Raw genomic sequence first — 9749 nt, forward strand, 5'->3', positions numbered from 1 at the left:
GCAAAGTAAGCTGTCATGGGATAAGAGAGAAGGTCCTCTCATGGATTGGCAACTGGTTAAAAGATAGGAAACAAAGGGTAGAAACAAATGGTCAGTTTTCAGGATGGAGAGAGGTAAATAGTGGTGTCTGCCAGGGATCTGTACTGGGACCAGTACTGTTCAACGTATTCATAAATGATCTGGAAAAAGGGGTAAACAGTGAGGGGCAAAATTTGCAGATGATACAAAACTACTCAAGATAGTTAAGTCCAAAGCAGACTGCAAAGAGTTACAAAGTGAAGGACATAAATCCACACCGTGTAGAGGTCAAAGCATAGGGGTTTATTACACACAGCGCTGGCGGAGTGTCACCTGGCTTATTAGGCTCAGAGACACTGTCAATTAATTGATTACAATGAAATATATAGATTTTCCATGGGCGGGGGAAAGTGACGGGGTAGGCAGTTCCACACCCCGGGATAGGTTTTGCAGCAAGACAAGATAGCACAATAGCCAATGGTTAAAAGGTTACACAATGTCTCCGCCCATGGTCTCAAGTTAGCAAATTAACATTTGATTAATACTTTGATAAAATGTTATTAGTATAAAATATATATGTTGAATTCTGATTTGGGGTCCATAGGAATGGAGTAACTCCTTTGATTGTCCGACAGGTACATGTCTAGGGGATAAAGCAAAGAAACAGTGAAAGCATATGAAAATAGAGATTGTCTCCTTTATGTCTTAAGGCAGGGCATTGGTCCCTTGAAAGGGAGGTGGAAGGGTGCCATATCATTATAGTGACATGTGCCAATATTTCATAAACTCAAGGTTGGATCTGTGGGAAGACTGTTTTCCCTTCAGGAGAAACACAATAGGAACAGGGATCCTTTGTTCAATTTGAAACATTGGATGAAACATAATTATTCAGTTATTGCTTCAACATCTGGCATTTCTACTGACCAAGCAGATCTTAGTAAAGGCAATGTTATTTTGTTTACCCCAGCTTTCTCGTAGCTGATCACTATTAGCTAGGCCTCTGGTCTCCAGACCAAACTCTGGACTTCGGGTCTGAAAAAGAGCTGGCACAATCCATATATACCAGGTTGTTATATAACATGCACATGGATTTTAACCCTTCAGTCCCTCCTCTTGACCCTAGGGTTCCCTAACCCGCCAGGTCAAATATACCAATTTTAATGTACTCAGCCTACTGCGGAGTCGCCGATAAAGCACCAGTACCATCAGGAATGTTAGGATAGACAATCCACACATAACTTGACAAAATAACACCCAGATCCATCCCCAGGGGACCTTGTCACCCGAGATGGCATCGCCCATAATCATTGCTTTAACCTTCACTGCCTGGTTCCTTGCCTTTGAGTACTTCACATCGGCCTGGTCCACGGTTTCTCCTATCTGAGTGTACCTCAGACGGCCTTCCCCAATATGCCTCTGGGCCTCGGCCACCAACTCCTCGATCTTCGCCTGCAGGGCCTGTAGACCCTCCTCTAGATACTTACTGCCGTAGTGCCATTCCGGATCCCATGTTAGGTTACCCATCATTGGCGGAGTACGGTGGAGCCGCGTCCCGTCAACAGTCAGGGTTGACCTTCGGGGGACCGTCATGCACACGGATGGATGTCTTGAGGGGCAGGGCTTTCCATTTAGCTCGATGGAGTGGTTCTGGGCAGTCACACACTAGTAGGTACCGTTCATCTGGACCAGCTCCGTGTGCGCCAGTTTCTCAGTAATGGCCACTTCGAACCTAGACAGATTCGTTAGAACATTATATGGACATGTACACAGAATTTCCTTATCAGAATGGGTGCAACATTCACTAGGATACAATGCTCTCCCTGCGACCTCAGCGTATGCAACGCCTTCTATTTTAATAACATGACCCCTTCTCCATACTGGCAGGGAGGTCACCATCCTAGCTTGTTGCAAATGAGGGATGCCTAAAGGTACCAGAAGGCTAAAGAGTATACTGTTACCTGTCCAAACTGGTCTTTGGACTCTCATTGATTCTCTGTTTCCCCATGCCCACGGAGGGGTACTGGGGAGATAGGGTCCCACCACTTCCATAAGGGCTGGATGGACCCGGCCATCAAGGAGATCGGTTACAATTCCTTGTGTGGTGATAGCCAAAGTTTGTCCTGCTCTCCAACAACTTTCCTCCAGTGCCTTTATTTTAGTCCCATTTATTAGCAGGCTGGTGACTTCTTGACCCAGGTATTTTGTTATATCTAATGAGGTGGATACAGAGTTTGACAGATCCTTTAAGCTATCTAGGATCAATTGACTGGCCTTAGTAGTATCCAGTCCTCCCCGGGCATTAGAAATTACAGCGTCAGCCAACCTTGATTCCAGCCGGTCCCTCCTCTCAGCTTGGCGTGCTATGGTATAGGAGTTGCCAACAGAATTACCTGCACCAAACCATCCTGCAAGGGTATCTAGTAATCCCCTCTTCTGTCTAGTTAAGCGCTCACCAATTTGGTTTGTTAGGCTAGTAATGTTTCTACTCATTCGAGGCCTGACCTTTGCACATTGTCTGTTCACTTCCTCTAAAGGAATACGCACCTTGACCCTGTAAGTGTGGAATACCACCGAGGTGAGGATCGGTAGAGCTGGTCCTATCAGTATCAGTCCTGGTTTTGGAACAGGGATTTGTTCAGGACATGACACACAATCGGGTGGTTCCACTCTGTCTCTGATAACCCGGTTAATTGTTACCAGTCGTGGACATTCTAATTTGGGCCATCGTTTAACAAATGTATGCCATGCCTTTGGGGTTACCTCCGTTCGGGCTTTAAGTGGTAAGCCCCATCCTGATTCAACAGGCCCAACCTCCACTGGTACCATGTCAGTATAATTGGCACATAATCGTTCATGAGTGTTTGGTTTCTTTCCCACAAAATCCCACACAAATTCCAGTATCGAGGTCTGTGTGTTTCCTCCCAAACCATCGTGGCAATATGCCATGTGATCAAATGAGGGATAACCCAAGACTTTGTAGTCCCCTTCACTAGTAGTACGCAGCTGTCCCCCTTTAAAGGTAACTCGGACACTGGTTGCATTAAGTATAGACACTGTCCCTCTAAGAGGGCCACAACATCGTCTAAGAGCGTCACCCTGTTCAAAGGGGTAGCTTATACACTTCCATGATTCCTTCCAAATGCCTCCATGAAACTCCATAATCTCTGGTACTTGACACCAGCGAATAACAGGGCAGTCAGCTGTTATCAAAATTGTAATGTTACTAGCCTCCCTGTTGTTATGAGCATCAGTGTATGATTTTATTTGGACCTTCTTGCGTTCTACTGTGTGCTCATGTCCTAACCACAGTGCCACCTTTACTTCTGGCCAAACTTGTTTATTGGCCACTGCACGTGTCTTGCAAAAGCTAAGTGTTTCCTTAGTGCGGCAATTAAAACGAAGCAAACCCGGAGGAGGGGGGTTAGTGACCCATTCCCAGTCCTCCTTTTCACATGGCATACTACTTGCGTCCTTCCTCATGCACCACATGGACAGCAGGAGCCACAGCAGAAGCCTCCCCATGGTCGTTCTGGTTGTCCTGGTCACCCTTCAGTCCTTCCTCTTGTTGTTTTCCTGTAGAGACACCTGTGGAAATGTCGTTAGTATTGACAGATACTGATTCAAACAATTTTAACTGATTTTGGTGACGCCAAAATGTTCCCAATTTTCCCCCAATCTTTGCACATGTATTAGTAGTCAGAAGGACCCTCATAGGGCCTTGCCATCTTGGCTTTAAAATTCCTTTAACCTCTGGGTAAATGCGACACATTACCAAATCCCCAACTTTAAATGCAGGTTTGTCCAGACTGCTATTATCATCCAGCTGGGTTTGATTTTCCTTCACCTGATTATATAAATCCTTCAACTCTCTGTCCAATGCCTTGATGTAGTTTTGCAGCCTGTCTGCAAAAAGCCCTGACTCCCCCGCAGGGAGGATCACAGTGCTAGGCATTCTCATTGCTCTTCCTGTCATTAGCTCAAAGGGTGTCAATTGAGTCAGCCTATTTGGGCTGCCTCTAATTCGGTACAATACAGCAGGAAGCATACGAGCCCACCCTTCTCCTGTATCCAGTACTGCTTTTGTTAAGGCTGTTTTCATTGTTCTATTCATTCTTTCCACCATTCCCGAGCTTTCAGGGTGGTATGGTATATGGAATCTTTGCTTTATTCCCAGTGCCTTGCATGCCTCCTTCATTACTCGCCCTGTAAAGTGAGTTCCTTGGTCAGAGTCTGTTGACAGTGGTAAACCCCATCTGGGTATTATTTCTTCTGTTAGGATTCGAGCTACTGTTGTAGCAGTACAATTCTTGGTTGGGAATGCCTTTACCCATCGGGTAAAAGTGTCAATAATTACCAAAATGTAAGTGTACCCTCTGCTTTGTGGCAAGGGTCCAGTAAAATCAATTTGCAAATTTTGCCATGGTCCCTCTGGTCGTGGTTGGTGATTTAGAGGCACCTTTTTCCTTCTACCCACATTCACTTGTGCACATGTTACACATCTTTTGAGAAATTGCAAAGCATCTTTTTTCATGGCTGGCCACCACCAGTATTCCAAGGCGGCCCTCATTTGTCTCCACCCCAGATGAGCTGGAGAATGAATGGCATGGAGCAGTAGAGCCCGTATGCACTCCGGGGCTACCAGCTCCTTCCCCCCTGGCCCATACCAGAGGTGATTTTTATATACACAGCCTTGTTTTTCCAATTTACTTTTTTCTTCTGGGCTTATGGTTGCATATAGTTTTCTTAAATTCACTTCCTCTTCTGGCACTCTAGCCGCACAAATCTTAATAGGACTTGCTTGTGCAATTTCTTTGGCACGTTTATCTGCCCAATAATTTCCTTTTTGTTCCTCACTTGAGATCTTACTGTGGGCTTTTATCTTTACTACTGCTAGTTCTGATGGTAGTTTGGCAGCTTTTGTTAGTCTTTGAACTGCTTCCATATTATTAATCGGCTTGCCAGTTGTTGTTATAAAACCTCTGCGTGACCACACGTCCATGTAGTCATGCACAACTCCAAATGCATATCTGCTGTCTGTATATACAGTGAGCTTCTTGCCTTCCCCCACTCTTAAAGCTTCTGTGAGGGCTGTTAGCTCCGCTTCTTGTGCTGACTTTGATCCTTCCATCTGACCTGACGCTATCACCGTCCCATTACTGAGTACCACTGCCCATCCGGTGTGTGGCACTCCATTTTCATACTTTCTTGATCCTTCTACATACAAAACTATATCTGGATTCTCTAATGGCTCTTCTTTAATTCTTCCTAACACTTCCTCTTCTCTATCTATAAGACATTCGTGTACCTCTCCCTCTATGTTCAGACATTCGGCTACATTCATTCCCTTGTCTCTTACTATGGAGAAGTTAGGGTTTTGCAAGCACAATGTTGATTCCCACTGACTCCTGCGGGCATCTGTTACAGATCTTAGTCGCCTGGTGTTGAGGAGATCGATAAGTGTATGGGGTGTATGAAGCACTAATTTCCCCATGAAAGTGTATGATTCACAAGCTTTCACAGCCCACGTAGCACAATCTAGAGCTGCTACGCACTCCGGTAATCCCTGGGATACAGGGGGTCTTATGGTAGATGGGGATGCTACCGGACGCTGTCTATCTCAGTGAAGCTGAGTTAGTACTGCAGAATACTGGGTCCCGCTATGGCTACAGTAAAGGTGGAACGGCTTTCCCATATCGGGTAAGCCCAGGCTGGGGGCGGAGGCTAAAGCCTGTTTTATTTTTATAAATGCCTCCTCTTGCTCTGTGCCCCATATTACTAACTCATTTGCAGGCTTTCCCCCCCTAGTGAGGTTTTGAATTGGTTCCACCATCTCTGAGTACTCCGGTATATAGGTTCTACAGAAATTAAGGAGTCCCAGGACTTTTCGGACTTCCTTAACTGTCCGTGGTTTCTTTAACCCTCGAATTGCTTGCTTTCTGTCTATTGTGAGTGCCTTTTCTCCCTGTGATATGTTATGCCCTAGATATAAAACTTGCTGCTGTTGCAATTGGGCTTTCTTTGGGCTTAATTTAAATCCTGCCTCGCGAAGATACATGAACAGTCTGTTTAGGGTTTTTAAATGGTCCTTTTCATTTGAACTGGCAATTAGCAAATCATCCACATACTGCAGTATCACAGTATCCCCTTCCAAAGGCACTTGTGCTATTACTTCTGCCATTGTCCTGTGGAATATGGAGGGAGAATTATGGAACCCCTGAGGTACTCGGGTCCAAGTGTACTGCTGGTCTCCTACTGTAAATGCAAATTTCTCCTGACTTTCCTTTGCAAGGGGAATACTCCAAAATCCATTAGCTACGTCCAGGACTGAGAATATTAAATGTCCTGGTGTTAGCAAATTAAGAATCGTGGCAGGGCTTGCCACAATAGGATGTGCCTTTGGAGTCACCCGGTTAAGGTGGGTGTAGTCTATAGTTAACCTCCAGGTCCCGTCTGGCTTCCTGACGGGCCAAATTGGGGAATTAGTTGTGGAGGTGGTTTTTCTAATCACCCCTCTGGATTCCAAATTAGTGACTATACCTTTAACTGCCTCTAAGGCTTCCGGTTTAATTGGGTACTGCCTGTGGGCTTTGTGAGTTGGTCCTTCTACAGATATAGGCTTCATGTTTACTAGCCCACAATCTTGTTTATCTGTTGCCCACACTTCAGGGTGAAGGGAACACAGGGTTTCTACTGGGCTCTCCCCCCACTCTGGTATTATTACTTTATTACTGGCAATTATGGCTATATTTTGAGATGATCTTTCCTGTTTGGACCCTTTGGCCCATTCAATGCAGATAGCTCTGGGGTTGATTACTCCCCCGAGCTCCTTAAGGAGATCTATGCCGCAAATTGTGTCTCCTTGCTCGGGGCAAACCCAGATTTGACTGACTGTGACCATATCCTCGAATTCTATTTCTACTGGCTGGCTAAGGGTTGCTTTTAATCTTCCCCCTCCCACCCCTTCAATCCATATTGTTCTACGGGTGAGGGGGAGATCTTGGCTGGTTATCGATACCGAGGCTCCTGTGTCTATTAACATACTGCACGGTCGGCCCCCCACTCGTGTGTTAAGAAACATCCTGGGGTCGCCTTCGGTTCCAGCCACAGAGGCCGCTGATACCTATTTGCTAGCCAGGAGTTTGAGCAACTCCTGGATTTGTTTATCCTTATCTTGTTCTTGGGTACTAATTGTATTGGTTTTATTTTGCTTGTATGGCCACTGCCCTTCCTTACCCCCTCCGGGGTAGAAGCAGTTGTCCTGTAAGTGGCCGCTCCTTTTACAATTATTGCATGTTTTGATTTTATTTTTACTTTTACAGTCACGTGCCAGATGTCCAGGCTTATTGCACGTGAAGCAGGTAGTGGTTTTGACTGCATGCACAGCTACCACTTCTTCAGAGGGGGCGGTTGCTGCTACCTTCCTCTTTTTTCTGTTTTCTACTTCTGTGGCCCATTTCATTACTGCTGAGTATGTTTCTCCCACTGAGATGCCTAATGCCAGGACTGCTTGGTGATCTGCAGACAGCCCCTCCTTTAGGATTTGAAGGAATACATCATGGTCTCGGGATGTTATATTCTCCAGACCTGAATAAGCTCGGAATGCATTCCATTTCTTTTCAGCATAGGACATGGCAGACTCCCCCTTCTGCTGAACCACAGACTGCAGAGCCCCCCAGTTAGTGGTCTGGGCTCCTAGAACAACAGATAGTGCATTCCTAAATTCTGTTACAGTGCCTGCGTCTGGGTTTGGGATTCCTGCTGGTTCTTCAGCCTGATCCCCTCCTGCTGGGTTGGGGTTACGATCTTCAGCCCAGCGCCCTGTCTTCCATTTATTATCTAGATTCTCCCACACATCCCTGGGGCACTTGCACTTGACCAGGATGTGAACATCCTTCCTATGGAGGCCATGTATTTCTGTGAGGCCATCCAGCTTGTCCCAGAACTCAGTATTCTTGTTATCACGCTTGAGTTCAGGTAAATCAGACAGTAATGCTTGTTTTTCCTGGGGGGTGAAGGGACGGTAAATTTCAGTTGTTTCTGTTCTAAGTCCCCTTACTGGCTCACCCTCCGCGTTAACGTTTCTGAACCTCCTTAACTGTGTTTTGATTGGAGCCATATGCTGTACTTGCTCCCCTGGGGCAATTAATGCTTGTGGTGCTCCTTTATTATCTCTGTGGGTGCTTAAATTTGGCCTGTCATTTGAAGAAATGTATGGAGGGGGTTCTGATTCCTCCCCTCTGCTTTGTGCTGCTGAGTTTTCCCACAGATAGTTAATCGGCGGAGCGGTGGGCTGGCATATGCCAGGAGTTTGCTCTCCCCCTCCCAATCTGGAGGTGTGTCCCAGACATGATGATTCTTTTTCTCCGGGATCTTTTCCAATTTCCAGACAGTTACATATTTTAGAACATAGGCTCTTATCTCTCAGAGCCTGGTTTTGAGATCTTAACGTTGCAATTTCTTTCTCCTTTATGTTAAGAATATCCAATAAAACTATTACTGCTTTGTCTGTTTTGTCACTTCTCTGATGGTTCCACCAAGTAACTAGATCTGCCTCTGGTCTGGCTGCAGAGTAGTTTGCTTTTTTAGCTGCTGCCTGCCGAGTTTTAACATGTTTATATTCCAAGTACTCTCGAGGACTAATTATTGCCTCTCCTTTTGACGCCATGGGTTTTTCGTCACCCCGGCTGCTGACCTTGAAGGGAACTTGCGTCTTCCCCCCCTAAATGCTTGTCAGCCTTTATGAGGAGTTACTTTTCCCCCTTTTTATGCTATAGTTCCAACTCCCCACAGCCTTGAATTTCATGAGGACGTCTCCCCACCCTTAATACCAAGCGTGTCTTCAATTACACACACATGCCGGACTTATTGGTTGGAGACTTTGTGCTATTCGAAAGCATGTACGTCATATGCCTTGGGGGGGGGCACTCCCCTAGGACTTGCAATGTTACGTGCAATGAGGAAATGGACCACCAGTTTGCACTGCCTACCGCTTGCGTACCCAGCCAATCGTGGGCTTAACTCACGGCCAATCGCTTGCTGGCGGGTTATTCAAGTCCTCCGTAACACACCCCTTAGTTGTTTAAACAGTACATGACCCTCTTGCACAAGTCTTCCCTCCCAAGTGGTACCCTTATTTAACCCCACTGCTTTGACCACATGTGTCTAAGGTCCTTCACACAAATTAAAAAGGAAACAAGATGTGTCTGAAAGGGGATGAGAGACTTCTATCCCTGGCCTAATGAGGTGGTAAAGTAAACATACTCACCTCTTTTGGATTTCAGTCTCAGATCCTCAGCCAGTTCACAAACTTGTATCCCGGACGAGCCCCCAAACTGAAGGACATAAATCCACACCGTGTAGAGGTCAAAGCATAGGGGTTTATTACACACAGCGCTGGCGGAGTGTCACCTGGCTTATTAGGCTCAGAGACACTGTCAATTAATTGATTACAATGAAATATATAGATTTTCCATGGGCGGGGGAAAGTGACGGGGTAGGCAGTTCCACACCCCGGGATAGGTTTTGCAGCAAGACAAGATAGCACAATAGCCAATGGTTAAAAGGTTACACAATGTCTCCGCCCATGGTCTCAAGTTAGCAAATTAACATTTGATTAATACTTTGATAAAATGTTATTAGTATAAAATATATATGTTGAATTCTGATTTGGGGTCCATAGGAATGGAGTAACTCCTTTGATTGTCCGACAGGTACATGTCTAGGGGATAAAG

General features: G+C 45.7%; 1 long non-coding RNA gene across 1 annotated transcript; it reads right to left on the minus strand.

Annotated features, from left to right (window-relative positions):
* Positions 1–300: 300 nt before the first annotated feature.
* LOC135978376 (uncharacterized) lies at positions 301–9451 on the minus strand. Its single transcript, XR_010595783.1, has 2 exons — positions 9284–9451; positions 301–3603 (listed from the first exon to the last, which is right to left on the minus strand). It is a non-coding gene; the product is annotated as an uncharacterized LOC135978376 (long non-coding RNA).
* Between the last annotated feature and the right edge of the window lie 298 nt (positions 9452–9749).

The sequence above is a fragment of the Chrysemys picta genome, unplaced genomic scaffold (assembly GCF_011386835.1).
Source record: "Chrysemys picta bellii isolate R12L10 unplaced genomic scaffold, ASM1138683v2 scaf232, whole genome shotgun sequence".
NCBI lineage: Eukaryota > Metazoa > Chordata > Testudines > Emydidae > Chrysemys > Chrysemys picta.